The sequence below is a fragment of the Globicephala melas genome, chromosome 14 (assembly GCF_963455315.2).
Source record: "Globicephala melas chromosome 14, mGloMel1.2, whole genome shotgun sequence".
In the NCBI taxonomy this organism is placed as follows: domain Eukaryota; kingdom Metazoa; phylum Chordata; class Mammalia; order Artiodactyla; family Delphinidae; genus Globicephala; species Globicephala melas.
This window is the reverse complement of record NC_083327.1, coordinates 33677662-33688056: the sequence shown is the minus strand read 5'-3', so window position 1 is coordinate 33688056 and position 10395 is coordinate 33677662. Positions and strand designations below refer to the sequence as shown.

General features: G+C 33.1%; 1 pseudogene; it reads left to right on the top strand.

Annotated features, from left to right (window-relative positions):
• The first annotated feature begins 6133 nt into the window (after positions 1-6133).
• Positions 6134-7037, top strand: LOC115866895 (heterogeneous nuclear ribonucleoprotein D0 pseudogene; annotated as a pseudogene).
• Positions 7038-10395: the final 3358 nt, after the last annotated feature.

The window sequence follows — 10395 nt, the reverse complement described above, 5'->3', positions numbered from 1 at the left end:
TCAAATCCACTTATTTAACTACAGAAACTTGGGAGCAGCAAGGATTATTTGTAATCTTTTTATTGGCCTATTGGGTGGCAGATATTCTACTTATCTCTCTAAATTTGTGCACAAATGTTATCTGTTCAATATTGTCAAGGAAAGGTCTTCTTAGAGTAGATAAATATAAAATATCTAATTAAATTTCAGCTTTCTTAAGATCCATATATCTAACTATCCACTGGATATCTTCCTATAAGCTGCAGAGACCTCTCCCTCAGTGTATCTTCCACTTGATCATCTGTTCACAATCTTTAATAAAAACACCAGTTCTTCAGTTGATAACACCAAGAGTTATCTTTTACCTCTCTCTTTCCTATCTCTACCTATCAACAAAACTATCACATAATTTTAATGAATCTAAATTTTTATATATCTTATAATCTAGCACCCCTCCTTGTTAAAGCATACCTTGGTGAATGCCTTTATCATATTTGTAAGAGTTACTGAAACAAACTCTATTCTATTCTTGCCCCATTTTAATCTGTTCACGTTACAGAGTGATCATTCAAAACAGAAAATTAGATCATCTCACTTCCCAGATTAGAAATACTTATTATCTCTTCCAAGTTTTCAAATTAACGTAAAAGTTTCTTAGAAATCTGTAAAAATTTTAGTTGGCTGCTTAAAAACTTCATGTCTCAGCTGCACAGACTATACCCACTTCCAATATACATGCTGTTTGTATAAAAAATACTAGAAGTTCATACTGTGTTCTTTTTGAATGCTTCAACAATGATCTGATATGCCCCAAGTTAAACTGATCTTACTTTCCAATCCATGGCATCATATCATCACCTGTGTTTACAAGACCCTTTTATTTTGTTTTATATTAAAATTTATCTTTTTTCAGTTTCATTCTCTTTATCCTCCATGCTTAATTTCTTCCCATCTCAACACATTAGATAACCAGTTTTAGTGTATTTAATGTATGTGTGTCTAATCACTACTACCAGATTTTATTTAAACATATGCATATTCTTGGAAAATAAAAAACTGTATTTTGTTATATTTGCCTATTTATTCCCTCAATATTTTACTTCTGAATTCTTTTCAGTTTACTACTTCTTAACATTATACTATTATGTTAAATGTATTTAATTTCAAATTATATTACATTACAGAAAAGACTGGAGTGATAACAATGAAGTATCCATTGATAGACCTATGTGATAAATTACTTGGGTTATAAATTAAATGTGCTGTAGAGTGGAATAGCTTGTCTAGAGGTTATTGCATACCAAATTTCAGTACTTCCAAATTGCTTTCCAGGATAGCTCTAACAGTTTATAAACCTTGTACAGTGTATGAAAGTTGTTTTTTTCCCAAATCCTAGCAAGTGCTAATTCTTACAATCTGATGGATGTAAAGTGGTATAATTTGAATTTTTATTTCTCTGATTTCTAGTCAGGTTGAGGGTCTGGGTCTCTTCATATATTTAATGGCACTTTGGTTTCCTGTTTTGTATACTACCTCTTCAAATCATATGCTTAATTTATTTTTTTCTGTTGAATATACTGCCATTCTCTTGCTGATTTTTGTTAAATAGGAATTTAAAATTCAGTATTAGATGGATATTTGCAATTTCTAGTCAGATCAAAATTATATTTGCTCTTTTGGTTTAAAAATGCTAATGTTATCTACTAAGCTTAAAATGCATCAATGCAGTCAAAAAGTTCAATATTTTCCTGAAGTCTCAAGTAATTTTACTTGGTGGACTTTGTATCTCTGCAAATGTTTAACGCACTCTACTTGAGGCAGATAATTACTTTAGGCCTTGGTGTTGGCACAACTTCCCTTGTAGGCCTCTTCTGTTCTAACTCATTCTTTTGGCTTATATCTAACCCTATTTGGAGCACATCACTGACCCACTATTCCTCAGGCCATTCTTTGGATTGTGGAAGATGTGAAAGTACATAATTGTCTCTTTTGGGGTTCCAGATAGGGACTATACTCATTCTAAATCTTTCTGTAAGAGAAATTCTAATATTCAGAATCTGGATTCCAGATGCCTGACATCATGTTTTATACTTTCTTGGCAACCTCTGGTAAACTTTTACTTATGAATTAATACTCCATATGTCTCAATGGATGTCCCTTTTATCACCTGCAGTAAAAAAAACTTGCCTGAGATAAAAGAATTATCTTTCATTTCTTCTGCCCCAGCTTCTCCTTGCCCTCTTTGTATTCGAATAACCTCCACTAAACGGAGTTCAGATGCATATATCTGTGTTCAGTTCTGAGTCAGTATCAATTGATTCTTTTTCTCCTTATTTTAAGTCATCTTTCCCTGCTCTTTTGCAAGCCTGGTGATGTTTTAAATTAGATTCCAGATGTTGTAGATTAACAATAGGAAAACACTCTAGCTGTTGTTTTATTTCAGAAAATTTCTAGTTGAATAAAGTTGCACATGTGATCTGATAATTCTGAGAATATGATGTTATGATTCAGGATATTGTCACCTTTGTTCTCTGCTTTTACAAACAATTTAGTAAGTTCAATAAGCAGGACTTGTTTGCTTTCCCTAGAAGTAGAGCAATTAAGATGCTTCCTCTTCCCGAGAGTATGAATATGCTGCATTACAAAGCTAGTCCACTTCAGAGGTAGAAAGAAATAGTGACACAGGTTATACCTGTTATAAAATGAAATGCTCTACTGGACAAGATAAAGCTAGAAAGCAGTGTAATGCAATGCAATGCGGCCAGATTAAGCAATATATATACATATATTTTTTTTCCCTCAGCACTTAGAGTGCATTAAAAAATTCAAATCAGTGATATTAGAAAACTATATTTTAAATACAATTGAGATTTAATCATTAGTTTGATAAAACACCATAGCTTATTTAATAAAATATTTCAAAGTCTTTGCATAATATTTTGTTAAATATTTATTTTTATAATATTAGAGTAAGCTCAAATTACTATCGTTTTTTTCCTGTAGATCATTTGTGAGAAACGTTCTATTTTTTAGCATCATGTTCATCCTTTTCTCAGTTTTCTACTTGGGGAAACATAAATATCTTCACTGAAAATAAAAATCTTGCCTTCAAATCTTCATTTGGAGAGGCATAATATAATTAAAGTTTAGAAAGGAGAGCTCTTAATTTTACAATTCTGCTATTTCAAAAATATCAATGCAAATATTAATGAAAATGGAACATTTTCATAAAACCTAAATTTATTTATTATGTCCTTATAAATTCAGATGCGATTTCCTATCAACATAATTACGTTAAGAAGATAGTCTGAACGTAACACGTGTACAGTTTGGCTGTTTAACTAAATGATCCTGTCATACAAAGTGATAGAATATCTGAGATGAGGAAATACTGCTCTATTATTTAAAAAATAAAAATATAAAACCAAATATGATTACAGAGTTTAAAAATGATATAAAGACAGCAGATAACAGATTGAATTCTGTAGAAAATAAGTTTACTGATTGAAAGCATTAGCCCAAGAAATCCTTTCAGAACACAAGAATGAGTCATAGAAGAAAAAGATAAGTGAAAGGTTAGATGCAGGGGAATGTGTAGAAGAAATTCAATACAAGTGTAATGGAGATTCAAAAATGAGTGCTGAGCAGAAGAATAAGAAGCAACAACATAAAAATAATAATGAAAACTGAAACCAACATAATTCCCTGTCCCTATCCAAACCAATACTGGGACCCAACATATTTTCCCATCCTGTGACCAGGCATGCTTAGGAAAGCATGTCTTTGTATTGAACAATCTGATTACAGGCAACAGCAACTATTTACTCCAGGACATGGTTGGACCTGGAAAATACGACTGTAAACCAATAAAATGGATTGTTTCTCAAGCCTAACAGCTTACTATTCAAGTCTCCCTTCAAAACCCTTAACTTAACACAAAACTACTACATCATAAACTCTGCCTAATCCCAACTAGCTCTCTACCTTTAAAGACCTAACTTGGAACAGTAGATGACTCAGGATATGCTTAATACTTGGAGATGAAGAGCAACAGGTAAAATTTATTTATGCATGTAATATGTTTTCTATCTTAATATTCAATTCCTGGAAATTATACTTTATATATTTAACATCCACTCAATAAAATTTTATTATCTACTCTACACACAATGTTGCAAGGCACTGGAAAAATGGAATACAAGTATCGCTATCAAGGAACTTAGAACTCTTAAAAGAAGTAACATTGCATTTCAATAAATATGCACATATAAAAGGATAATCTCAAGCATCTGGAGACCTTCCTCCCTCTCCTCAATAAAGTCTACTTCTAAGTCAGCTACTTACTAATGGATGGTACAGACTTACAACCAGGGACAAGGCTAAAAATCTTAGGCAACACAGCTATTCATTTATCTTCATAGAGTGTTTAAACCTTATGAGTTTATGGAATTTCTTATCTATATATGAAAACACAAGTCTTTTCTCCCAACCCCAGACTTTCTTCTTTGTTGGTATCAAACTAAAACTCATACATTTTTAAAGAAATGGCCCACTCCTCATTAACTCCCATGGTGTTTTGCTAGGGTAGGCAACTAGGCACGTGGGTGCTATGTGGATACCCTTGTAATCTGACACAGGTCTAATTTAGGGCTTGCTCAATCGCTGTGTGACAAGAGCAAGTCAGTCTGCTGACTCTAAGGACTTATTCTAGCAATCTAAGGAAATCTCTCTATAATAGGACAGGGCAGCTATCAGCTCTCAAGCAGCTTAACTTTCTAAGCTCACGTATTTCTTTTAAATATCATAATCTATTTTGGAAGAGATACACACATTTTGAGTATAAGTACAGAATCATTTCTCTACAACTTCCTATTTTCTAATTTACTAAGTGGCATGCCAAGGGATTCAAAATTAATTCTATGATGATTCACCAATCAATGGTAGGATAATAAGTCCATCAAACATTGTGTAAACTATAACAATATCCTAGATACATGTTATACCTCTGTATAAAAGAAGTAAATCATTTTTATTGCTCTGAAAGAAATTTTGACTTATTTAACAAAAAACATGATAGGAAAAAACAGTATTAGGCAACAACCTATCATTGTTAACAAGGGTGTACATACAAGATCTATAGGGGATCAGAGCAAAGAAAAACGAAAGTACAGGAGGAAGTAGAGTTGGATGCCAACCAAATGAAGAAAGAATTTTAGCTAGATGGAGGGAATTAAAGTTCTGTGCCACAGTAAGAAAATAAAATCACTACTAACTTAAACAAATGATATGCTGTCCAAACCAAGATTCACTGGAAAGTGAAAGCGGGTGCTAAGAAGTTATAATAATATATTATTTTAAATTTTTTTATTGTCCCCAAAACTGATTTTATTACGATGTTGAACTTATTTAAAAACTTATAGTATATTTAAAATTATTTTCAAAAATAAACTTCCTTTCAGAACACAAGAATGAGTCATAGAAGAAAAAGATAAGTAAAAGGTTAGAAACATTCATAGTGAAACATATGAATAACTGGTAAGTTTTAAAAGATTGAATATCGAATTCCCTGGGCCAGTGGTTAGGCTTTCACTGCTGAGGGCCAGAGTTCAATCTCTGGTCAGGGAACTAAGATCCCACAAGCCGCGCGGGGCAGACAAAAAAAAAAAAAGATTGAATATCAACAGTATTTTATGGGAAAATCAAATTCTTTAGAGGAACCTTGTAATATTCATTTTGATTACATAAACATTAAAAATTAACACAAGCAGTAGTAATTACTATTGGTTTATGTTTACATACTTAATTAGGTTTGTGTGTCCTGAAAGCTTTATGACTGATATATTTCAGAGTATGGTATTATTTATTTAGTACAGAATTATGTTTTCATATAATAACTGGGGATATTATTCAAAATTGCATCTTATGGTTATAACTTTGACACCACTGACACAATTATAGATTTTTTCTGAGGGCTGCAATAGGTTTTTTTAATACATTTTTGGTGTACAGTTCTATGAATTTTAACACATGTATAGATACACGTAACCATACGGCAATCTGGGTACAGAACAGATCCATTACCCCAAAACACTACCTTGTGATATTCTTTCTTAAGTCACACCATCCTCCTAACTACTACCATCCTCCTACACTCTGAAGCAGCGACAGCACGGCAAGAAGAATGGAAAATGTTTATAGGAGGCCTTAGCTGGGATACTACAAAGAAAGATCTGAAGGACTACTACTCCAAATTTGGTGAAGTCGTAGACTGCACTCTGAAGTTAGATCTTATCACAGAGCAATAAAGGGGTTTTGGCTTTGTGCTATTTAAAGAGTCAGAGAGTGTAGATAAGGTCATGGATCAGAAAGAACATAAATTGAATGGGAAGGTGATTGATCCTAAGAGGGCCAAAGTCATGAAAACAAAAGAGCCTGTTAAAAAATTTTTGTTGGTGGCCTTTCTCCAGATACACCTGAAGAGAAAATAAGGGAGTATTTTGGTGGTTTTGGTGAGGTTGAATCCATAGAGCTCCCCATGGACAACAAGACCAATAAGAGGTGTGGATTCTGTTTTATTACCTTTAAGGAAGAGGAACCAGTGAAGAAGATAATGGAAAAGAAATACCACAATGTTGGTCTTAGTAAATGTGGAATAAAAGTAGCTATGTCGAAGGAACAGTGTCAGCAACAGCAACAGTGGGGATCTAGAGGAGGATTTCCGGGAAGAGCTCATGGAAGAGATGGTGACCAGCAGAGTGGTTATGGGAAAGCATCCAGGCGATGTGGTCATCAAAATAGCTACAAATCATACTAAATTATTCCATCTGCAACTTATCCCCAACAGGTGGTGAAACAGTATTTTCCAAATTGAAGATTCATTTGAAGGTGGCTCCTGCCACCTGCTAATAGCAGTTCAAACTAAATTTTTTTGTGTCAAGTCCCCAAACGGAAGTATGACGTTGGGTCCCTCTGAAGTTTAATTCTGAGTTCTCATTAAAAGAAATTTGCTTTCATTGTTTTATTTCTTAATTGCTCTGCTTCAGAATCAATTTGTGTTTTATGCCTCCCCCCAGTCTCATGTTAAAAGCCCAGTGTGACAGTGTCATGTTGTAGTAGTGTCTTACTGGTTTTTTAATAAATCATTTTGTATTTAAAAAAAAAAGAGTAGGTAGGTAGGTAACTCCTACCATCCTGCTACCTACTCTCTCTTTGTCGTTACAGCTGTATCTTCTTGTAAATGTCACACAAATGGAATCAAACAGTATATGAACTTTTGAGATTAGCTTATCTCACTTGCATAATGCTTCTGTGATTCATCCATGGTGAAGAATGTTAAGGTTGTTTCTAGTTTTTTTGAATTATGACTTATGTGAATACTCATGTACAGGTTTTTTCTTGAAGATAAGTTTTTCTTTCTTTAGGTTAATACACAGTAGTGTGATTACTGCATTATATAGGTAACTATGTGTTTATCTTTATTAGAAGCTGCCATACCCTATTCAGAGTAGCTGTATCATTTCGCATAACCAAGGGCAATACATGAGAGTTCCAGTTGTTCTACATCTTTGTTATCACTTGAGTTTATCGATAATTTTTATTTTAGCCATCCTAAAAGGTGTTATAGTGGCTCTCATTGTGGTTTTCATTTGCATTTCCCTCCTCACTAATAATGTTGAACAAATTTTATGTCCTTTTTTAACTTTTATGTATCTTCTTTGATAAAGTATTGGTTCAAATCTTGTACCCACTTTTGCTAATTGGGGTTTTTGTTTTATTTCTGTTGAGTATTGAGAGTTCTTTATATATTCCAGTTAAAATTCTTTTGTCAGATGTGCGATGGCAAATATTCTCTCCCAGTCTGTTGCTCCCTGTCACATTTAAGAATTCATTTGTGGTCTAACACCAGGCCACAAAGATTTTTATCTTATTTTTTTCCCTCCAATGTTTTGTAAGTTTACTTTTTACATTTATAATCTACTTTGACTTATAGTGTAAGGTGGGAGGTTTAGGTTGAGTTTAGTTATTAGCTTATGGATTCCACTTGTTCCATCATCAATTGTTTAAAGGATATTCTTTATCCATTGAATTACCTTTACCTCTCTGTCAAAATATATTGGCCATATGTGTGTGGGTCTACCTTTTGATTCTCTTTTTTTGTTCCATTGATCTATGTATCTATCCTTTGCCAATAGCATACTCATAATAGTTTACAGTGCATTACAACTATATTTTATAAATCCTGAGTTTGTACATAAATTTTGCATGTATTCTTTAATATTCTACTAGGTATTAAATTATAGAAAACATCACATAAACGTGGCATTTAATCTGGGCTATTCTACTTAACAGAGAAACTACGACTTTGTATAAGTTATATAGAGTATATAATCTCCATTTCCTCATCTTTAACATTGTCATACATTATCCAAATTATAGGAGTGATGTAAGTGTTAAATGAGTTAGCTTTTTTAAAGTAAATAACAGTTAATATATGTTCCCAACAAGTGTTATTTCTTTTTGTTCTTTATTCTACCCTAGCATTATGCATTTGCCTGATTTTATTGGATATTATTTCAATAAAAGTAACCCTTTAAAAATACATAAAGCATGGGAAAAGAAATAAACTAATATAAATATAATTAATATAATTTTCTGCATAACTGCAGAAAAAACAATATAATATGAGGCTTTCAGAGAAGAATTACTATTTTCCACTTGTGACCTTGAGCTAGGGACAAAAACAAAAGAGAACATATCATGCAGCTCAGTACCCTTTAGATTTAGTGCACAGAGAACTAATCCGTCTGTTTATGGTTCCTTTTTTTGTCCCCTGATAACACTTAGTTAAAAGACACATGCTTCAACCTTCAAGATAAATTATCCTTTCAATTCTTAATGGTTGTAAGTGATAAAATCTAAGAGCAAATCAGTGCGTGCATTAAAACTGGTGACATCTATGCCTTTGACTTGTTGAATGATTATCAAGATATTTAAAGGTTAAATGGTTATTTATACATTTATACATGGATGGAGTTCACGAATACACTCATCGTTGCTCTCAACATTTGAGTGCCGTATATGAATAAGTGGGTAGATGAGACAGAATAATGGTTCAAATGAGAAATAAAAATTAATAAGTGTACAAGGCTCAAAGAATTTGATGTCTACATTCAATGTAGTAGTCATCTTAACAAAAACAGAAAATTTGGAGACGGGAAACTGATTTTATGAAAGGTATTTCCTCTATAAATAGCATTTTAGTGCACATCTGGGAGAAGTCCCAGAGGCAACCTCAATAAATACGCATTGGAACATTTTTCTAAGAAAGAACTCAAGCTGTGTTCTAGTAATTTAATTTTCTGCCCCTTATTTCAACACAACAGTAAAAATATTCACTTTAAGATTGCTATAACTGTTCTCAGAATCTATGGTTTGGGACTCTTTTAGGTTATATGATAATAATTCAGTGTTCATGAGATCACATTAGCTAGGATGGCTATAGACAAAATAAAAATTACTTTTTTCTGGGGTTTTTTTTGGCAACTGTTCCCATACAGGCTGGGTTGAGTCTTCTATTCCCACCAATGAGGTCAACAAACAAAAGATAAGAAACATAGTGAGATGGTAAGATTTCAAGAAAATATTTCATAAGCTTTGTTTTAAGCCATATATAAATCTATTGCTAGGCATTTTTCTGAGTAAAAACATATGTGTGTGTGTGTGTGTGTGTGTGTGTATACACATATATATATACACATATATATATCAGAGGATTGACCTAAAATCACTGCCAGAAAGAAAAATTCCACCTTAACTGTGAAAATTCTGAAAAGAAACGTGGTTTTTCAGAGGACTGAACATGGGGGAACAAATTAAAAGTGAGCACAGTTCTTGGGCTTAAGCTTTGCAAGTCATCATGGCTGGGCAAGAAAATGGTGCAAGAAAAAACATCTGTTTCCATATTAACTGGTAATGGAAATAAGAGACAAAGAATGAAGTTTAGGGTTTTACAGGAAAAGATGGCAAAAAAATAATGAAAATACCAGAGTTGGCACAACACCTCTTCCAAATAGGAAAAATAAGCACAAAAAAGAAAATTACAATGAATGATTTAACATTCGTATCAGTTAGGGTTCTCTAGAGAAAAGAACCAATGAGATACCAATAGATGATTGACAGACAGATAGATGAAGAGATTTATTATGAGAATTAGCTCACACAATTATGGAAGCTGACTTATGCTTTCTCCAAGCTAGAGAAGCAGAAAAGCAGGTACTATAATTCAGTCTGAGTATGAAGGCCTGAGAACCAGGGGAGCCACTGATGTAACTCCTAGCCCAAAGCCAAACACCTAAGAAATTGGAGGAACATTGGTGTACCTCCTAGAGTCCAAAGGCCCGAGAATCAGGAGGCCTG